Raw genomic sequence first — 21,713 nt, forward strand, 5'->3', positions numbered from 1 at the left:
GGACTTCCATGGAGCACCATGGTAGGTTGGCAAGAGGGGAGACAATGGTGCATGATGGGATATGTTGTCTAGACAGGATGCCTTGTGTACAGAGAAGAATGTTGGCATGATGCACTTGAACTATCATTCCTATAAGCCACCATATCAATATATCCAAATCAAAGTTCTTCATTTTCAGCCAAAAATATTTTTTGCCAAAAAATTGTACTTTGCTATGGAAAAATGTCTACTTTTTTTTTTTGGTTTGGCTTTCCTCAAAAATTTCATAGGAAAAACTACTTTTTTCCTACCATTTTTAACACTATACATCATTAGTTCAGACCCGGAAGCCTTACCATTGAAGCTCACTTAATAACACATTAAAATATATTGATAATAAGATATTACTTTAAAATATCAGTGACTGCACTAAAATAAATAAAGAGAAAAGAAATGCAGAATGTTAGATACGACAATGTAATGCAGAATACGTACTAGTCTGAGAAGTTACAGAGATATACAAAACATTAGGAATGTTCCAACAGCCAGAGAGCATGGAAATTTGCCAGTGTCCAACAAATACATATGTCACACACAGGCTCCCCAGACCAATGGGATCATCCATGTTTTGCATCATTTTTATAAGAACAACCTTCTCCAAATACTGGACTGGTTCTGTTGGCTCCCCCTAACCACTACACTAAGAGGTATTCGGCATTCTAACGTCTCATTAGCAATTTCAGCTGTTCACCCACCAGTACAGGAGTCTGTGTTCTCTCACCCTATCTGTGCACCTATAGCAATGAGTTTCTTGAAAGGCTCACTATCTGTCTTTCTTCTTCTTTGGGATCCTCCCCTGTCCTGGGACTTAAATGTGGTGCTCATCAAATTGATGGGACTATCTTCTAAGCCACTGTCAGAATGTTCTCTGTGCCACATCTAAAGACCCCATTTCTAGTGGCAATTGCATCATCTCAAAGTGTCTGAAATCCAGATACAAATGACCAGTTCAAATAGTCAATGTTCCATAAAGCTAAGCTGGGTGTGGATAATATGCCCACATCCTGAATTCTTATCAAAAAGGGACTCTGTTTTTTCACCTCAAACAGTTAATTAGTCTGCCTTCATTGTTCCCCAAGCCCTGCTCACTACCAGCAAAGTCTAGGCTTTATTGTTTAGATGTGAAGAGTGGACACAGAGTTAAAGACAAGACACTCAGAGTTGAGGCCACAGCCACCTTGTGATTAATATTTCGACCTTGCCATTTTACTAATAATGGGTCAAATCCTGAACTCCTTATTTCAGCATTATCCATCACTCTGTTTAAAGTTTTGCCTGAATAATTTGTAGAGTAAAATCTGAAAAAGTGCCTTTGGATTTTGCTCATAATTTTATATATTATATATATAATTTTCTTTAAAAAAAAATCCATCCAACCAAACAAAAACCCAGTAAAAGTTTGGAGAGAAGTACAACCTGAACAGCAGGCAAAGCTTCTGTAGGAGATTAAAATAGCAGCTGGATTATGTTAAAAAACAACTCTTTCTTTCTTTGAGGTCTTTCAATCAAGTACTGACCAGGACCAGTTTAGCATAGTTTATGAAATCTGACAAGCTCACAGCCCATGGCTGTAAGATAGTGATTTTTTTGTTGCTGTATTCATTGAAGCTCTAGGGAACAAAATAACAAGATCTGGCATCAAACAGAGGTCTCTAACGTATTGCAGAGCACTGCATCTAGGCCACCAGGTAAGATGTCAATAATACACATATTTTACTTTCATTTTATTCAACAATCACTACATTGTTAAGACCAGCTGTTTCTGTCAAAGAGAAGCATCAAGTGTACATGCTCAGGTAGTCTCAAGAGGCACTGTGTACAATATTTATATCATCTTACTTTTATGTTGAGATGTATATTTTTCTTATAAATCAATTTGATCTGTTTATTACATTTACTTTAGAGCATAACAATGATTCACAGTGGGTTTGTTGGACACAAGTAGCTTCTTTTTATTTTCTTTTTAATTATTTTTTCATTGATATCAGTGGGAGAAAACAGGCTTTTATGGTCTGAGTCAACACAACTAAAGTCAATGTGAGTTTTCTCGTTGACTTCAACAGGAACAGGATTGAAGCTTTAAAGTTTAAACGTCTCACAGCTGTCTTAGTGCCCTCTAGTGATACTTAGAGCTACTGTTGAAAGAAACTGGCAAGGACGCAGAATTCTCTAAAATTCATAACAAAAGTCTACTGAAAGTGTGCCTTCTTGTATTTGGAGATACAAATGTATCTCTTGAATGTCAGGCCATTCTGACATTTTTTCCCCCTAGCAGAACAGGTAAAATATTGCAGAATCAAAAGTTTTGAAAACTCCACAGAAGAATTGCAATTGAAGAGGCCCATTCTTTATTTCTTTAATGACTAACACCCCGAATTTCTTTTTCTTGTTCTCCAGGGTCTCAAGCTTCAGTAATTACTGGAATCACCTTTTTCTAAAATGGAGTGGAGTTTTTACTTTCTATAAAGGAGCTATTAGCTATTAGGTTTGCTTGCTCAGGAAGGAGAAAAAAATCTAACTGCTCTTTTCCTATCATCCAAGTTAGAAGAGGCTGGGAGCAAAGTAACAGCCTTTATGCCAGACCTCCTGCAGAAATGCCTTCTACTTGTGATATTCTCCAGAACACAATTTTGCTTGTTCATAGCCTGAAAACTCTTGGTCTTATGTGGAGAGATACAGAGGATCCACAGCTCCCACTGAAGTCAAGGTGAGGTGTGTGTTGTGCCATGGGTTTTTCAGAATAAAGCCTGTAGTAGCCTGTTAACTGCCTAACACTTGTTGACCAGATCATTCTCCCAGTTATCACAAAGTGGAGAGAACCCTCCATGCTGATCTTCTCTGTTCTGTGTGAACACTGGAGCTTCCACAGCACATCACTCCAACCTCAGACCCTGCAGAGGGTTTTGATGTCTAATGCTGGGAGGAAATGGGCCAACAACAAGAAGATGCTGGCTGGGAGAGGGTGGGAAGGAAGTCACATTGTTTTTCCTGGACACCATCAGAAAAGACAGTGGAAGGTTAATGCATGCAGCCTGATAGTTCACTAATTGTTCCATGACTCCCCTCCACATTTGGGAAACCCCTTTGAAGAGAAGAATTCCAGAGGCAGCAGCAGCTAAGGGAAGGTCTGGCAGGTTGACTTGATGGAGGAATCTTTTCTGGATGGCCCTACCCTTGTATAGATTAGGGGTTCTCAACCTTTTTCTTTCTGAGCCCTCCTCCTCCCAAAATATTCTATAAAAACTCTACAGCCCACCTGTGCCACAATAACTGGTTTTCTACATATAAAAGCCAGGGCTGCCCTTAAGGGGTAGCAAGCTGGGCAATTACCCAGGGCCTCATGCCACAGGGGCACTGTGAAGTTACGTTGCTCAAGGCTGGAATGGTTTGGAGAAAACTCCATGCGGCAATCCCGAGTTTGCCTCTCCCCAGGCCACCACCCACAGAAATTTGCAGTAGATGGATCATCCCAAGCTTTAGTCTCCTGTATTCCTGAATTCCTAAGGAGTCCATGAATAAATGGATAAACAGGATTTGTGGGACATAAAACTTAAACAGATGGCAGGGCAGAGATTGCCGGAGATGTATTGGCAGCCAGGTTGAAAGGGGGATCACATTTTGGGGCTATGCCAAAGATTTTCAGTTCTGAATGGCTTTGTCAGCCTGCAATAAACTAAACCAAGAATCTGAACGGTTAGCTCAAAGGCCAAAGGAAGTTAAAATGAAGGCAACTCGTTTTATTATTGTTGTGCTCTGTGAGCAACTGACTTTGACTCTCATGACATCTTAGCAATCTCTCTCCCTGTCAAAGCCTGTTAATGAACATTTTGAGAGTAACAAAGGGAGCAGTAACTTATTTTTATTTTATTTTAGTAACTGATTTCCTTTGCAGTTGGAAGAATGTTTGTATTTCACTCTAAGGGATAAAGCAAAGCAATGAATACTACTACTACTTCTTTCTACTACTTCTTTCTTTCTTTTCCCCCATTGGACCAAATTCTTAAGCCCTTGCTTAGATTTTAGCCACAAGTTACTCAGGCAAACTTTCACTAACTTCAAGCATACAGTGGAGTGTTTGTGTATCAACTAGGTCATTAATCACTTCAGTGGGAGATTGTTTCCCTGAGTTAGGAACTGAGTAATGATCTTAGAGCTGTTACCAGAGTTTGTAATACCCTCATCTGTGGTTGGAAGCAAGATTTCTTTTTCTGGAGATGAGCCTAAGCCACAAAGTTTTGATCCAGATGGTTGGATGCTGAAGGGTCTCTCAATGCAGACATTGGTTCTGTCTATTAGAGAGGTGTGCTGGTCATTAATCCAGAGCCTGAACCAGAGCAAAACTTCCCCAAAGTGTTGTGGATGTCTGGATCCAAGCTTTTGGTTCAGGCTCATTTTCAGTTCTTTACTGTCTGCTTTCATTGTAAAGGCTGAAATTTAACTTAGTTGACTGTATAAACATCATTGACAACAGTACAGAGTTGTAAACAAAAGGCAATATTCTTCTCTCTAGTCCACAAAGCAAAATTCTTATATCTATTTATTTTCTTTCCATTTAGACAATAAAAATTTAGACAATAAAAATTACCCAGACCCCAGTGTCCTGGGTTATAGTTATAGAACCAAATATAGTTATAGAACCTTCCTACCAATCAGCAGCCCTAAATACAAGTAACACCTCCCCAATGCCTGGCCAGTACTTCAGTCTCCCATAACGCTTTTCAAATGCCAGGTAAAACAAGTAGGTCCTGCAGTCATTAGGTATACAGCATGACTCTCTACTCTATTTTCTATCTTAACTAATCTCACTGATGTATTTATCTAAGTCCCTATGCTATGATCATCCTTGTGGTATCTAGGCACCTATTCTGCTCTGATGCTACTCATGGAATTCTCACTGGAAACAGAGATCTGCACTGTATGAAATCCACAATGTGGATTGAAGAGAAGAACGTTGAGTAACTGGTAAATAATCATTTGGTTAGTACAACTGTTTAAAGCTTAATAAAAGCAATTCACTTCAGAGGGTGGGAAAGGATTCAGACCTGATCAGAGTGTCATCCAACCTACTAAATTGATAAACGATTTAGTGAGTGCAAAATTGCCCCACTGTATTTCTGTCACTGGACTGTGGAAATTGTAACATGCTTGTCATGAGCAGAGGAAAATCATGTGTATCACAGAAGCATATAAAATAAGTGACTTCACTGTGCTGTAACTGTGGAGTGCAGCTGGGAAGTACATCCGTCCTGCCCAAGGTGCACATAACATTCCATTAAATGCAATAAACTGACTTTGCAAAACATGCATAGTGGGAGGAGTATATTTAATCTTCTCCTTTCTTTCTCTGAGAGAGATACAGAAGTTTATTAATTAAATCTAGTTGTAATCATCCTAACCAGGTTCCAGACACTGGGAGTGAAATCCTGGTCCCACTGAAGTCAATGGCAAAACTCCCATTGATTTCTGTTGGGCCAAGAGATCACCCTAAGTTTCTTAGCTGATATGGAGCTCTTACAATTGAAGAGCAAAATGCGGACCCCACTCTGACAAAAGAAGAATATGTGTTCCACACACAAAGCAAAATTTCCCCCCTTGGATCCACACAGCAGATTTTCTTTCCAATATTCTCTCTAACTATGCAAAACATTTGTAGGAGTTGCATACTTAAGAGAATATCAGAGCAGAGATCTGCCATGTGGATCTGAAAGCAGCATTTTGCCTTCAGGTTTTAATGCATTTGTGAATCAAGATGCAACATTTCATATCAAAGGCAGAAAGCAGTACACAGCAGAGAGCTTTGTCATCTAGCTGAGGTGTTTCTGGGGTGCCTATCACTGTAGTATTTAAGGAATGTAAGGAAACTGGAAGATATTTATATTCTCACTAAAAATTATTTATTTCATTTTAAAAATCTAATTCCACAAGAGCCCTGAAGAGTTTTGTTTTCTGTGAAAGCTATTTACAATACATAATTATTCTGAAGCAGAAAAAAATGTGTTAGTACATTTGCAAGCCCTCTTTTACAGTATGCATCTTCAGTTGCAATAGAAATTACTCAGTGAAAGAGATTTGTCATTATCATTGACTCATTTATATGGCCCCAAAATATCATTTTGTGTAGGTGGCGTGGGCACCTCAATATCTCCAACACATGTTGATTTGTTCTGTTACTACATGTTCTTTGAAATCATCAACATACTGAAAAATGAATCTACCATATGCCTAGACTCAGTCATTTTTATTCTGCCTAATACACAGCTCCTAATTAATAGAGCACTAGATTCTGCCATCCTAACTTTTGTTGAGTGATATCTTGCCTCTCAAGTAAAGTCATAGATTTAAGAGAAGAGACCATTATGATTATCTAATCTCACCTCCTACATAATTCCATTTAGTCAAACCTGAATCAAGCCCAACACCATGTGGTTAGCTATATGTTTTATAAAAATATTCATATTTCTTATCTAATACACCAATTCTGGGGTTAGGGTGGTCTCTCAAGGTAATTGAGACCATCTATAGATGACTCAGAAAAGAGGGAAATAGATACAGCTTCTGCTCCTCTTTGAAGATTTATAAATGTGTGGATAATAGAAAATAAAACAGTATTTTTGAATGGTGCAAAAATAAATCAATCAATCTCTTTCCAATTTTAAGCTTTTTTTTTTTATCCTTAGCTGCTGCACGATGATTGTGATTGTTTATTAGGAATGGATGTCAAGCTCTGTGCTTTATATATCAGTGTTGTTTAGTAGACTGACCACAGAACTGGGAGCCTGGAATACTTGAGTTCTAATACTGGCTCTGAACTGTTTCACTCTATGGCTTTGGACAAGAAACTTCACCTCTTCATGTCTCATTTTCCCCATGTGTTAATAATGCTTACTCATCTATTTCAAGGGGAGGTCCTGAGGATTGATTACTTATTGTTTGTCAAGTGCTTTGAAGACACAGCAGTGCTGTATAATTGTTATTATTAGATGTAAGGTTATGTAACTTTGATGTTTCACTAAACATGAATAAATGAATATTGAAAAGTCCCACTTCATTTTATTCTCATGCATGCATATAATGCTGTGTGAGCTGCTAAGGTGTTTGCAAAATATATATCCTTTCATTTTGGAGGCATGGATGAAATATGTCACACAAAGAAAATGATATTAAAACAGCAGTAAGGGTCTATCAAACTCTCCAAATCCTTGAACATCAGAAGTAAGCTTGAAATTCCAGCCTTAAGACACCCTTAACACCTAGGAATTCTGGACCAGATTCTGAACTCTATTACACCAACATATATCAGTGTAACTCCTTTGGGGTGAAAGGAGCTACTCTGATTGACACTGATGAAGTGGAGATTAGAATCTAAAATCTGTATTGTGCCAGTTGGTGAAGCATACTAGTTAGTACATATGTGTACCCTGTCCTCAGCTGGGCAGAATCAGACCAGAATAAGTGCTCATGCTTATGGGCCTCGCCGAGCTCCCATTTTAGTTTATGGGGTGCATTCTCAGTAGGCCAAATCCTTTGATGCTATAAATGACCAGTGTTCCATTAAAGCTAATGGAGCTACACATTTACACCAGGTAACCATTGATTTTAATAGGATTAGATTGAGCCCTATGTCATTCCTCCAGTGACAAAAAGAAAAGACGATTACTCACCTTTGTAACTTATCCTTTGAGATGCCAGTTACTCCAACAGAGGGGAGGGAGGGCGAGTTTGGAATAGATATGAGCAACACATCTCAAAGAACAACAGTTACAAAGGTGAGTAATCGTCTTTTCTTCTTCGAGTGCTTGCTCATATCGATTCCAAGTGGGTGACTCCCAAGCCTTACCTAGGCAGTGGGGTCGGAGTGAGATGTCGCGGAGTGAAGGACCGCTGAACCAAATGCAGCATCACCCCTGGACTGCTGCACTATTGCATAGTGGGAAGCGAAGGTATGTACAGATGACCAAGTTGCTGCCCTACAGATCTCCTGTATGGGCAAATGAGCCAGGAAGGCGGAGGACAAAGCTTGAGCCCTAGTAGAGTGAGCAGTAAGATACATAGTTAGGACCCCAGGCAAGTCATAGCACTCATGGATGCATGATGTAATCCAGGATGAGATGCGCTGTGTTGAGACTGGTGGGCCCTTCATCCAGTCTGTCACAGTTATGAACAGCTGGGTCATCCTCCTAAAAGGTTTCGTTCATTCAATGTAAAAGGCGAGAGTCTTGCGAACGTCTAGGGAATGCAGCTGTTGTTCTCGTCAAGAAGCATGCGGCTTTGGGTAGAAGACTGGAAGGAAGATGTCTTGGTTGACATGGAAGGCAGACACCACCTTAGGAACGAAGGAGCGGTGTTGTCGCAGCTGTATCTTGTCCTTATGAAACACCGTATATGGTGGGTCTGACATGAGGGCTCGAAGCTCCGACACACATCTTGCCAAAGTGATGGTGACGAGGAAAGCTGTTTTCCAGCAGAGGTACAGGAACACGTGTTCATTGGCTTGAACAGGGCACCCATGAGTCTGGATAGGACCAAGCTGAGGTCCCACATGGGGGTCGGATGCCGAATTTGCGGGTACACACGTTCCAATCCCTTGAGAAAGCTGCTGACCATGGGATTGGAGAAAACCAAGCGCCTGTTTTCGCCTGGGTGGAAAGCCAAAATTGCTGCTAGGTGATACTGATGGATGCTGATTGATGAAACTGCTAGGCCTTGCTGTTTCAAGGACAAGAGATAATCTAGGATGGTAGTTACTAGCACCTCCAGAGGGGCAGTATTGCTCAGGGCACACCAGCAGGAGAAAGACTTCCACTTGGTCAGATACGTGGACCTTATAAAGGGCTATCTGCTACCCAAGAGTACGTGCTGCATCGAGCACGAGCAAAGTAACTCAGATTGAGTTAGCCATGCAACATCCATGCTGTGAGATGGAGGGATTGCAGGTCCAGATGACACAGTCAACCATGCTCCTGAGTGATCAGGTCCGGCCACAATGGGAGTGGAATTGGTGTGGTCACCAACAGATTGAGGAGAGTGGTGTACAAATGTTCTCTGGGCCACGTTGGGGCAATCTTGTCTCTACGTAACTTGAGAAGGACCTTGTGGACTAATGGGAATGGAGGAAAGGCGTAGAACAGGTGGTTTTTCCATGGCATCAGGAAGGTGTCCAATAGGGAGTCTGGGGAGTGCCCCTGGAGAGAGCAGAACACTCGGCACTTCTGATTTTCCTGACAGGCAAAAAGGTCTATGTGAGGAAACCCCCACTTCCAGAAAACTGAATGGATAACGTCCGGGCAAATTGACCACTCGTGAGCCAGAAAAGACCTGCTGAGGCGATATGCCAAGGTGTTTTGGACTCCCAGGAGAAACGACGCCACCAGGTCAATCGAGTGGGCTATGCAGAATTCCCACAGGCAAATTGCTTCCTGACAGAGGGGGGGCAATCACGCTCCCCCTTGCTTGTTGATGTAAAACATGGCCATTGTGTTATCCATGAAAACTGTGACACAACAGTCCTGAAGGTGTTCACGGAATACCTGACACGCCAGGCGTACTGTGTTCAGTTCCCGTACGTTGATGTGCAAGGTTATCTCTTGTGTGGACCAAAGGCCCTGTGTGTGAAGGTCTGCTAGGTGAGTGCCCCAGGCCAGAAGTGATGTGTCCGTGGTTAGGACTATGGAGAGCTGTGGGACATGGAATGGCATCCCCCTGCATACTGAGTTGGGGTTCAGCCTCCAAACCAGGGAGGTTAAGACTTCTATCGGTACCATGAGCACTGTGTCTAAATTGTCCCGGCCTGGACGGTACACTGATGAGAGCCAGGCCTGAAGTAGACGGAGGCGCAGTCTGGCATGTCTGGTCACAAAGGTGCAAGATGCCATGTGTCCCAGTAGACCGAGGCACATCCGTGCTGTCAAGGTTGGGAAGCTTTGGAGGCCGTGGATAATGCTTGCCATGGACTGGAAGCGGGCATGCGGTAGGCACACCCGGGCGATATTTGAATCCAGGACTGCTCCGATGAAGTCTATTCTCTGGGCCAGCTGCAAAGTGGATTTTTCGACATTGAACAGCAGGCTCTGCTGTCTGAAGAAGCTCATGGTGAACTGAACATGAGATTGTATCTGGAGCTCGGAGTGACCTCGAATGAGCCAGTCATCAAGGTACAGAAACACTTGGATCCAATGTCGAGAGAGCAAGGCAGCAACGACAGCCATACACTTTGTAAAGACCCTTGGTGCCGTGGATAGGCCGAAGGGGAGGATGGTAAATTGGAAGTGTCATTGGTTGACCACAAAGCGAAGCAAGTGCCTATGCGGCTGGTAAATTGCTATGTGGAACTAAGCATCCTTCATGTCGAGGGCAGCGTACCAGTCTCCAGGATCCAGGGAAGGGGTAATGATCCCCAGTGAAATCATGCGGAACTTCAACTTTACCATGAATTTGTTGAGTCCACGCCGGTCCAGAATGGGCTGTAGCCCCCCCTTTACTTTGGGGATTAGGAAGTAACGAGAGTAAAACTCTCTGCCCCTCAGTTTCTTTGGAACTTCCTCTATAGCCCTGATAGTTAGGAGCGTTTGCACCTCCTGTAGGAGGAGTTGCTTGTGAGAGGGGTCCCTGAAGAGGGACGTGGAGGGAGGGTGAGAAGCAGGGGACAAAACAAATTTAAGGCGGTGTCCACTTTGCATCGTGCATAGGACCCAGCTGTCTGACATTATGCGGGACCACACAGGGAGGAAATAGGAGAGACGATTGGTTAAAGCTGGGGAAGGATTCTGTAAGGAGAGTGGTGCTCTGCCCTCAGGCGCACCTTCAAAAGTTTTGTTTGAGCCCTGCCGATGGTTTGCGGGAGCCCTGGTTCTGGCCCGTCCGAGGACCAGACTGTCTTTTCCTACCACCCTGGCCACGTCTTCTAGAGAAGTCCTGTCTCAGCCGGGGGTTAGGGTAGGTGCGCTGCGGTTGGGGTCGGAAGGGCCTACATTGTGTCACCAGGGTATGCATGCCCAATGAGCGCATGATGGCCCAGTTATCCTTCAGACTCTGGAGTCTGGAGTCAGTTTAATCTGAAAATAGCCCCTGGCCATCAAAGGGCAGGTTTTGAACTGTTTGCTACAGCTCTGGTGGAAGACCGGACACCTGCAGCCAAGAGATGCAGCACATAGCTACACCCGAGGTAGAGTCCTAGCCATTGAGTCTGCCGCATCTATCGAAGCCTGCAAGGATGTCCTGGCTACTTTCTTGCCCTCCTCTAGCAAGATCCAGAACTCCTCCCTGGACTCCTCAGGAACCAACTTTTTGAACTTCCCCATTGAGTTCCATGTATTATAATTATAATGGCTCAGGAGGGCCTGCTGGTTAGCCACCCTGAGTTGTAGGCTACCAGTAGAATAGATCTTGCACCTGAATAAATCCAGGCATCTAGCATCCTTGGATTTAGGAGCAGGAGCCTGTTGACCATGTCTTTCCCTCTCATTAATGGACTGTACAATGAGGGAGCATGGTTGGGAGTGAATGTACAAGTACTCACAGTCCTTGGAGGGGACCAAGTACTTCTTCTTCACCCTCTTGGCAGTGGGAGGAATAGACGCCGGAGACTACCAGATTGTATTGGCATTAGCCTGGATGGTCCAAATAAATAACAAGGCTATGCATGTGGGGGCATTGGTAGATAAAATGTCCACCACCAGATCCTCGACCTCCACCACCTCCTCCACCTGGAGGTTCATGTTTTGTGCCACCCTACAAAGCAAGTCTTGGTGTGTATGAAGGTCTATAGGTGATGGGCCAGAAGAAGATGTGCCCGCCACCAACTCGTCAGGGGAGGACGAGGAGGATACCCCCGGGACTAATGGGTCCTGGGGCAAGTCTTGCTGGGTGAGGGTCAGGCTGGCCTAGGTCCTCTACACTAGGGGCACGGGCCTGAGCTGAGGGTACGGCTGTCGTCTCTGAGCCCCCTGAGGGGGGGGGGCGACTGACAGTGGCCTCCAGGACCCAAGGTTCCGAGTGGGCAGAAAGCGAAACTGCCGATGGGACACCTTGGGCCTGATGATATGCCCAAGGGGTCCAAAAGGACCATTGTGGGGGTCCCTGAGCAGGATCCTGCCCCTCATCGTGCCATTGACTAGCTCTCTCCACGTCTTGGTCACTCTCCGCTTGGGACGACCTCGAATTGGGGCGGGAAGGCCAAGATGGAGCCTATTGCTCATGCTGGGTTGCACTGTCATGCGTTGTTGGCCCGCACCACGGAGACGGAGATCGGCGCTGCAGTCTTGAGTGGTACCACGACCTGGACTGGGACCGACAGTCGTATCGGTGCCGGGAGGTAGATCTGGACCTCGAGGAAGATCTACGGGCAGAGCGGCGCTAGCAATGACTCCGAGGAGACCAGCGCCTAGATCAGGACCATGACCTGGCCTGGGATCGAGATCAGTGCAGACCCTTCTCACTCTGCGATGGAGAGTGCATCATGGAGGGCTTCCCTATTGATGGAACAGCCCGCATTGGCAGTACCAAAGTTTGTGACAGTCCTGGCTCGGTGAGCGCAATCAGGTCGCGAGCAGTGGAGAAGGTGTCCGGGGTGGAAGGCCGGCCGAGCTCAACCATGGTGCGCACCGTGCAGCTTATGTGCACTGGACTCAATGGCTCTTGTGGCACTGGAATCGACGGTGCTGGAGTTGTAGCCTTCGCGGGGTGGTCCAGCATGGGATGCTGCTCCAAGGGGGGCACAAGCGGTGCCGGCAACTGTACAGGAGCAACAGGTTGCTTGTGCTGCTTCTTGGCTCCCGGAGACAGCGAGCAGTGACACATTGGTAATGGTGCCGGAGACGTCCAGTGCCAGGAGTCTTTGCCGTTGCTGGGTCAATCCAGTGCTGGAGGCATGCTTCGGACCGATGGCATCGGGTCTTGGCGTGGGGCTAAGGGCATCGGGCTTAGTGCTGCTTCTATGAGGAGCCGCTTCAAACGAAAGTCCCGCTCCTTTTTTGTCCAAGGCTTGAATGCCTTACAAATGTGGCACTTATCTGTTTGATGGGATTCCCCCAGGCACTTCAGACAGGAGTCGTGGGGGTCTCCCGTAGGCATCGGCTTGAGGCAGGCTGAGCAGGGTTTGAAACCTGGAGACCAAGGTATGGGCCTGGTATTGGGAAGGAGGGAAGGGGAGATGCCGCTTACCTCCAATTACTATATACACTAACTACAAAAACTACTATTAACTACAGTTAGAAACTACTAACAACTACACTATGGCAACTATCTACAGGTATAAACGAGCAAAGAGCTAGGGAAGTGGAGATCAGCTCCACAGTTCCAACGACCGTCACAGGCGGTAAGACGGAACTGAGGTGGTGCTGGGTCAGCCGTGGCATATATCCAGCACCATAAGGGCGCCACTCCAGGGGACGCCTCAGCTGACCCACTAAGTGTTGCTAGGGTAAAAATCTTCTGATAATCGTGCACGCGGCACACGCACACCTAATTGGAATCAATATGAAGAAGAAGAACTTGTAAATCATACTGACAAGAATGGCAATTCTCCTTTAATATCAATATTAGAAGCCCGTGCATTTGGAGCTAAAGTTCCTTGGTTCTATCCCCATGGCTGCAAATATGTAGTATACCTGACTTGTAGGAGGTGTTTATGTATGCTGCTATGGATTTACTCTAGCAGCACAATATGAAATAATTTTGCATAATTATTACACTAATTCTGATATCCTAAAGCATTACATCCTATAGTATGTTACCATGAGAATGCTGCAGCAGTTTCTTGTAATAATAAAGAAACTAATGGGTGTTACCACCATATGGTTGCCTCTGAATGCCTTCATGGAAAAGTTGCTGTGGAGCATTTCCATGGAAAATTTCTCCAGAACTGGACCAATTTTCCACAGAAATGTTATATTTTTTTGAGCAAGAGCTCTACTGAATATTTCAGTATGGGTACAACAGCCCCATCATTAAACAGTTTGCTGTTATGTGGGTGTTGCTGAGTATTAAAACAATTACTCAGCAAAAGAAATTGAAATTCTGTTTGAAACAGCAGGCTTCTGTGCATTGGGTTATTGCAGCTTGTGAGTGATGCTGGTTCTCTGAAAGTTACTGCAGTCCACTGCAAGTGATTTAGATACCTCTGGATTCTAAAGACATAGAGTTCGCTATGCAGAGAAAGCACTGGGCACAGCTGATGAGGGAAAGCCACAAAGGAGCTGTTAGTGTCTCCCTGATCCTGGGGCTGGTCAGCAACCATTTCTGACCAGTGTATAGCAGGCTTAAGGTTGTTCTGCATTAGATCTTGCTGATTATGGCTCCAAAAAGCCAGAGAGCCAACTGGAGATTGTTGGAGTGCATTCAGCTCTGGCCACAGATCCCTCCCTCTATCTGTCCCCAGGCCAGGTGCCAGGGGAAGGGTGTCATAAGAGGGGAATTTCCAGCTGGAGAGCTCCACCAGCTTTCCAGTACCTTTGCTTTTAAATAAAAAATTAAATAGAAATATGAAATACTAAAGGCCTAATCTTAAAGTTAAAAGGCCAAATTGTGACAGGCATTTATATGGGTAGGTTCAGGGCCGGCTTTAGCAAGTGCGGGGCCCGATTCGTACTCACCCAGCAGAGGTCCGGGTCTTTGGCAGCATTTTGGCAGTGGGTCCTTCACTTGCTCTGGATCTTTGGTGGCACTCAAGGACCTGCCACCGAAATGCTGCTGGGTGAGTAAAAATTAAAATGTCGACGGCGTGGGGCCCTCTTAGGTGCGGGGCCCGATTCCGGGAAATTGGGCAAATTGGCCTAAAGCCGGCCCTGGGTAGGTTGGGATAGAGCTCCCTCTGGGTCCTCACCGACCAAGGACCACCACTGTGAGTGGGGTGTGGTGAGGGAGCAGAGAGAGCCATGGCAGAGGATTTTTTGGTTGTAGAACTCAAGAATCTGAAGCAGAAGACACTGCCCAATGCACTCTGGGGTCAGTATTTTGCTCACGGATTTATGTTTATGTATCCTACTTGTGGTATTTCCCCTAATTAATGTTAGGTGACTTCCCTCCTTTCATTAAAAGTTTCTTTTCTACATTCAGACTCTGTGATTATGAGAGGGGAAATACTGCCTCCTAACGGTGCCATGGGGTTGCGTGTAATTTTACCAGGTTACTGAGTAGAGGCTTGAGCCAGTTCTGTGTTGTATTTTTGAAAAGGAACGTCTAGATATTGAACCCAGCCCTTGTTGCAGCCAACTCTACCTGGCAGAAGGGTTACATATATATCATGTAATTTGCATGAAAAAGTGGCATTTTCTTTTCAGCAGAGTGCTGCAGAGGAGTCTCATATTACTAAGACTTCATTATTTTTTTACAGAAGACATCACAGTACATGAAGAAGTATTTTCAGTAACTAAATCTACCTGACAACTGTCAGAATAAAGAAACAAATTACATGTTGCAAAGCGTTCTCGTTGGTTTTTCAATTCTTTGTTCACTGCTAATTTCAGAATTTCAAAAACTGGTAAATCTCTCAATCATTAAAGAGAATTAATGAGGTTCTTCTGCACTTCTAGCTTGCTGTAAGTCTACTTGGAACTAACCCAAGTTCCCAAAGTTTTTGTTCCAGGAAGTGTTGGTTGCAAAATTTAAAATGAAGACTTTGGAGGCTGCCTCTGCTTTGGTTCATTCAAAGAGCTAGTCAGGAAAATGTAGGGGAGCTTCCCTCTAGTAACTGCATTAATTTAAAATATGTGTGATTCATTTTATAATTAGGGCCCTACCAAATTCACAGTCCATTTCGGTGAATTTCATGGTCAGAGGATTTTAAAAATTATAAATTTCATGATTTCAGCTATTTTAATCTGAAATTTCATAATTATAGGTATCCTGACCCAAAAGGGACGCGGGGGGGGGGGGTGTTGCAGTACTGCTACCCTTACTTCTGCGCTGCTGCTGACAGCGCTGCTGCCTTCAGAGCTGGGCAGCTGGAAGGTGGTGGCTGTTGGCTGGGATCCCAGCTCTGAAGGCAGAGCCGCTGCCAGCAGTGCAGAAGTAAGGAAGGCATGGTATGGAATTGCCACCCTTACTTCTGTGCTGCTGCTTGCAGAGCCGTGCCCTCAGTCAGAAGCCGCCACTCTCTGGCTGCTCAGTTCTGAAGGCAGCAGCACAGAAGTAAGGGTGGCATGATATGGTATTGCCACCTTTAATTCTGTGCTGCTGCTGGTGGGGTGCTGACTTCAGAGCTGGGCGCCTGGGCAACAGCCACTGCTCTCTGGCTGAACAGCCCTGAAGGCAGCACAGAAGTAAGGGTGGCAATATCACGACAGTCCTAGAATAACTTTGTGACCCCCCTGCAACTCCCTTTTGGTTCAGGACCCCCAATTTCAGAAACATTGGTATCCCCTGTGAAATCTGTATAGTATAGGGTAAAAGCACATAAAAGACCAGGTTTCATGTGGGGGAGACCAGATTTCACAGACCATGACGTGTTTTTCATGGCTGTGAATTTGGTAGGGCCCTATTTATAATCTAGCTTTATTGACAATTAGCAGATATTTCATATTCTCTCTTATTTTAGGGATTTTCTCCATTAGCATGGAGAGGCACAAAGAGGAACTCAGTCTGCCCTTTATCTGCCGAAACAGAGTTCTCCATTATAAATCACACACCTGTTTTCCAAACCCAGCAGATTAAAAACATTCTTAGTCATGGTATGTAAACAGTTATAGGAAGAAAGTTTATTCTTTCATACACTAATCCCGAAGCGCAGCATACAGTGGTTTAGAGTACTGGAGCAATGCTAGTACTGTAGTGTGATTATGTGTTTTGCAATATAGCAACTCAGACAAAAGTTCTGGAGAAAGGAAATGTTCACTGAGAAAGGAAATGTTGGCCAGAACACTTCAGTAATGTATTGTCTGCTCTTTCCCAGGGTGCTGTGGAATCTTTAACTGCCATCTGAATCATTAAAAATCCAATTTTCTTCTCTCCATTTGTACATCACATACACAGGACAATAGCTTTCACAATAAAACACATTACTGCATCATATGAGGTATGAGCACAACGTTTGAACCCACAGCTTTCTGGGCCAGAGGTCAGGGCCCAGTTCTCCACTGCCTTGCTCCTTCACAAAGTGAACACAAGCAAGTGAAAACGGCTACCAAATCAGGATTCTCCATTCATTTGCACTCACCTTGCAATCCTGGGCATGAGCGGCATGTGAAGCTTCCCTTCAGGGAGGCTAGCTCCCAGTCCCACTTCTTCCACCCACACTCTGCCCCAGACCTCTCCCCTCCCCTGCTACATGCATCCTTCCTCTCCTTCCCCCCTCTCCCCGCTTGGCCACCCCGCACCGCCCACCGCATGCGTCCCTCCTCTCCCCCCCCCACGGACCCCCTCCCACTGTCATGTGTCTTTACTTTCCTTTCCCTCCCTCTCCCACTTGGCCTCCCCACCGCCGCTTGCTGTGTCCCTCCTTCCCCCTCCCTGCTCCACTCCCCCTCTCCTGCACAGTCCCCTCCTCCAAAGTCCCTGCCGCTTGCGCTCTCTGCCCCTCCCCCGAGCTGAGCACTTGCCCCACCCATCACATAACTTGAACAAGTAAAAAAATCTGAGGGGGTACATTCACTGCCCCTGCGTACCTCTAATTGCCACCAGCCTGCTGCTTACCTGGGTGGAGTGCTTGAGAGGAGTAGCCAGGCAGTGATGGATGGAGAATGTTGAGCTTTTATATGTGCCAGACAGGTTCCCAGACAGCTGAAGACACAGTATCTGCTACTCAGTTTACAGGGTCCATCAATAATCAACCTGGGGAGTCCAAGGGCCTCAGAAGCTGAGTAGTTCAACCTCCCAGGAACCTGCATGGCACATAATAAATAAGCAAAAACGTCTGATGGAAGCCCACTCCCAGTAGGGAGGGGAATAGGTAGGGCCACCACAGCCCAGGCGTCCAGTGGCGGGTCGGCGGTGGTTGCGCCAGGGGAGGCTTAGCCTGAATGTAAATGCCCATGCAATGTGCCCAGCTGTAGAGAATCAGGTGCATGGGGCCACGTCCAGATCACCTTATTCATACAAGTAATTAACTCACTGGGGCAGATACTTTATCTTCATATACTAGGAGCCTAGTAAAGTATTGGCACTAGATAAATAATCATTAATGATAACAGTCCCATTGCAGACAGTGGGACTACTCAAGAGAGTACAGTGAGAATGATTTGGCCCCTGACGTGACCAACATACCAACTTCTGTATGACTGTACTGACAGGTGCTTGCATTCCATGCAGATTGGAAGCATTTCATTACAGGTTTGTGCCCCCGGATAGCTATAAAATTGCTAGTCACAGGATAGCATGCATTACTTAACCACAAAGCTGGTTGGGAATTTTCTGATTAAACTTTTTGTGCTGAAAAATGTCTATTGGTTGAAACTTAAACAGAGAAAGGATCAGTTTTAATGAATCTCCCAATTTAAAAATATGGGAAAAGCTTTGAAATTGTCAAAATGTCCCGTTTTGATATTTTCTAAACAAAATGTTCATTTTTCTGTTTGAAATGACTCTCTTGTTTTGAAATGTTAGTTAATTTATACTAAAAAAGGCCCAAAAACATTTAAAAGGTTGTGTGATGGGGTAGACTGTGCCCAAAGGACCCCTGTTGGAGGCCTCAAGATTCTGCCACACCCATTCCAGGAAAGGAGCAGTGGACAAGTCTCTAAATGGCCTAGAGTGGTGCGAGGAAGCAACCAATCAGAAGGGCTGCTGGAAAGGCAAGCCAAGGTCCAAGAGGGCCCTACAAAAAGGAGCTGCAGGACAGAGAAGCAGTTAGTTGCTGCTTGGAGCTGGAGAAGAAAGGACTGCAGGCCTGGGTACCTGGAAGAGCAGCAGGGCCATGGACAGCTCAATCTGCAGGTAGGGACTGTAGGACCAAGATGCTCCTGGCTGGCTGCTAGGACTGAACCAAATACAGTTTGCTAGCAGGGACTGGGGGAGCATTGAGGGAGCTCCTGGCTGGCTGCAGGGACTGAGTAGGGACTGAGCCTGGGCAGGGAAGACAGTGTCTCCAGGGAGGAAGCCCTAGGGATATAGCTCCATATCAGGGCTGGACTACTTAAAGACCAAGGCCCAGGGAGGACTAGAGAGACACCACCAGAGGGGTCCTGAGATAGGCCCTGGTGGACTGTGCGCCCCGGAAGGGGTCTGTTATGGTTAACATGCAGACAGTGTGTGACTCAGCTGAGTTGCTGAAAAAAACACCAGAGAACCACCAAAAGGGGTCACTAGTACTGACAGTATGCAAACACACCCAACCAGAATGAGGGTACTCATGAGAGGTGGGTGCCAACACTGTTACAGGTTGATATTGAAACAAAACTTTTTGAAATAACTGAAATAAAATGTTTCAGTTGAACTGATCCAATTTTTTTTTTTTTGGTTCATCAGTTACAGAAAAGATTTTGAGATGTTGACTTTTTGTCCAGATTCAGAATGGAAAAAATGTTCAAAAGTTAGAAAATTCTCATCGGACAGAAAAACTGCTTCTCATCCTATTGCTGGAAAAAATTCTCCAGTCTCTTTTGCACTTTTGACCTGTATTCTGAATAAGCAAAAATCACTCCATTCTGAGATGGATGCTGCAGACCATGAGCATGCTCAGTAAGAATTCAGGATCTCTTAAAAAAAAAAAAAGTACCCTGACAAAGAGCCATGAGGATGTGGCTTGGCAGAATCATAGCTCTGAGATGGAGGACAACAGTGAGCATGTGCAAGATTGGCAAGGACTGAGCATCTGCAGTAAAGGGTGACAGAGTGGTCAGTCAGTTAAGCAGCTGGTTGGTCAGAACCCACCCATACTGGTCACAACTTGTTTTAAAAGTCAGAGCTGTCAATCAGAATTCTGAGGTAATGGTCAAGACTGGGCATGTGTGAGTCAGGTAACTGTTGCTAAGATTAGGAAGGTATATAAGGAAAGAGCTACAATGTAACATAAAAGGACAGCTGCCAGCAACAGTTTCAGAGTCCAGAGGCTGCGTCTGAGCAGGAGAAAGGTGAGCAGAAAGAGCCAGAAAGAGAAGCCAAGGAAGAACTGCTGCAGAGAGAGAAAAGAAAGCTGGATCAGAGCTGACTGACTAGGAGCTGAAAAATAGCAGCAGTGATTTCATTTTTTTAAAGAAAGCAGCAATGGATTTATAGAGTAAGCTTAATATTCTTTTAATTTATAGTTTAGTAGAAGTACAGTTTAGAATAATATATAGTATTTAACATGCATGTGCTTGAAATGTGTGTGTGTTTTAATTATATTTTGCTTATGTAAACTTTAAAACAATTTAAGACATGCTATCAGCAATTTGCTGCAAATTGGTCACTTGCAACAAATTGCTTTGCTTAGAATCTTAGCCCTCAGGAGGGCTTTGGCTTTCTCGACCACAGAATAGTATTCCAGGAAGGGCTGCTAGGCAGAGATGGCATTTACCTTTCGAGGAGGGGAAAGACCCTATTTGGACACAGACTGGCTAACATAGTGAGGAGGGCTTTAAACTAGATTTGACGGAGACAGGTGAGCAAAGCCCACTGGTAAGTGGAGAACATGGAGACCTAGGAGATGGGTTGGAAATAGGAGGGAGCATGGGCTATAATGGCAGAGAGAAAGAAGGGTCAGGGCAAAACTGGGAGGCAAGATCAAATCAGTATCTTAGATGCGTATATACAAATGCGAGAACTATGGGTAATAAGCAGGAAGAACTGGAAGTGCTAATAAATAAATACAACTATGACATTGTTGGCATCACCGAAACTTGGTGGAAAAATACACATGATTAGAATGTTGGTGTGGATGGGTACAGCTTGCTCAGGAAGGATAGACAGGGGGGAAAGGGAGGAGGTTTTGCCTTATATATTAATAATGTAACACTTGGACTGAGGTGGAGATGGACATAGGAGATGGAAGTGTTGAGAGTCTCTGGGTTAGGCTGAAAGAGATAAAAAACAAGGGTGATGTCATGCTAGGAGTCTACTACAGGCCACCTAACCAGGTGGATGAGGCTTTTTTTAAACAACTAACAAAATCATCCAAAGCCCAAGATTTGGTGGTGATGGGGGACTTCAATTACCCAGATATATGTTGGGAAAATAACATAGCGGGGCACAGACTATTCAATAAGTTCTTAGACTGCATTGCAGACAACTTTTTATTTCAGAAGGTTGAAAAAGCTACTGGGGGGGAAGCTGTTCTAGATTTGATTTTAACAAATAGGGAGGAACTTGTTGAGAATGTGAAAGTGGAACAAAGGGCTACAAGAAGACTTTTTATCAATACATTAGAAGCAAGAGGAAGACCAAGGAAAGGGTAGGCCCACTGCTCAGTGAGGAGGGAGAAACAGTAACAGGAAACTTGGAAATGGCAGAGATGCTCAATGACTTCTTTGTTTCAGTCTTCACTGAGAAGTCTGAAGGAATGCCTAACATAGTGAATGCTAATGGGAAGGGGGTAGGTTTGGAAGATAAAATTAAAAAAGAACAAGTTAAAAATCACTCAGAAAAGTTAGATGCCTGCAAGTCACCAGGGCCTGATGAAATACATCCTAGAATACTCAAGGAGCTAATAGAAGAGGTATCTGAGCCACTAGCTATTAGCTTTGGAAAATCATGGGAGACGAGAGATTCCAGGAGACTGGAAAAGGGCAAATATAGTGCCAATCTATAAAAAGGGAAATAAAAACAAC

Source organism: Gopherus evgoodei, chromosome 1, assembly GCF_007399415.2.
Source record: "Gopherus evgoodei ecotype Sinaloan lineage chromosome 1, rGopEvg1_v1.p, whole genome shotgun sequence".
Classification (NCBI taxonomy): Eukaryota; Metazoa; Chordata; order Testudines; family Testudinidae; genus Gopherus; species Gopherus evgoodei.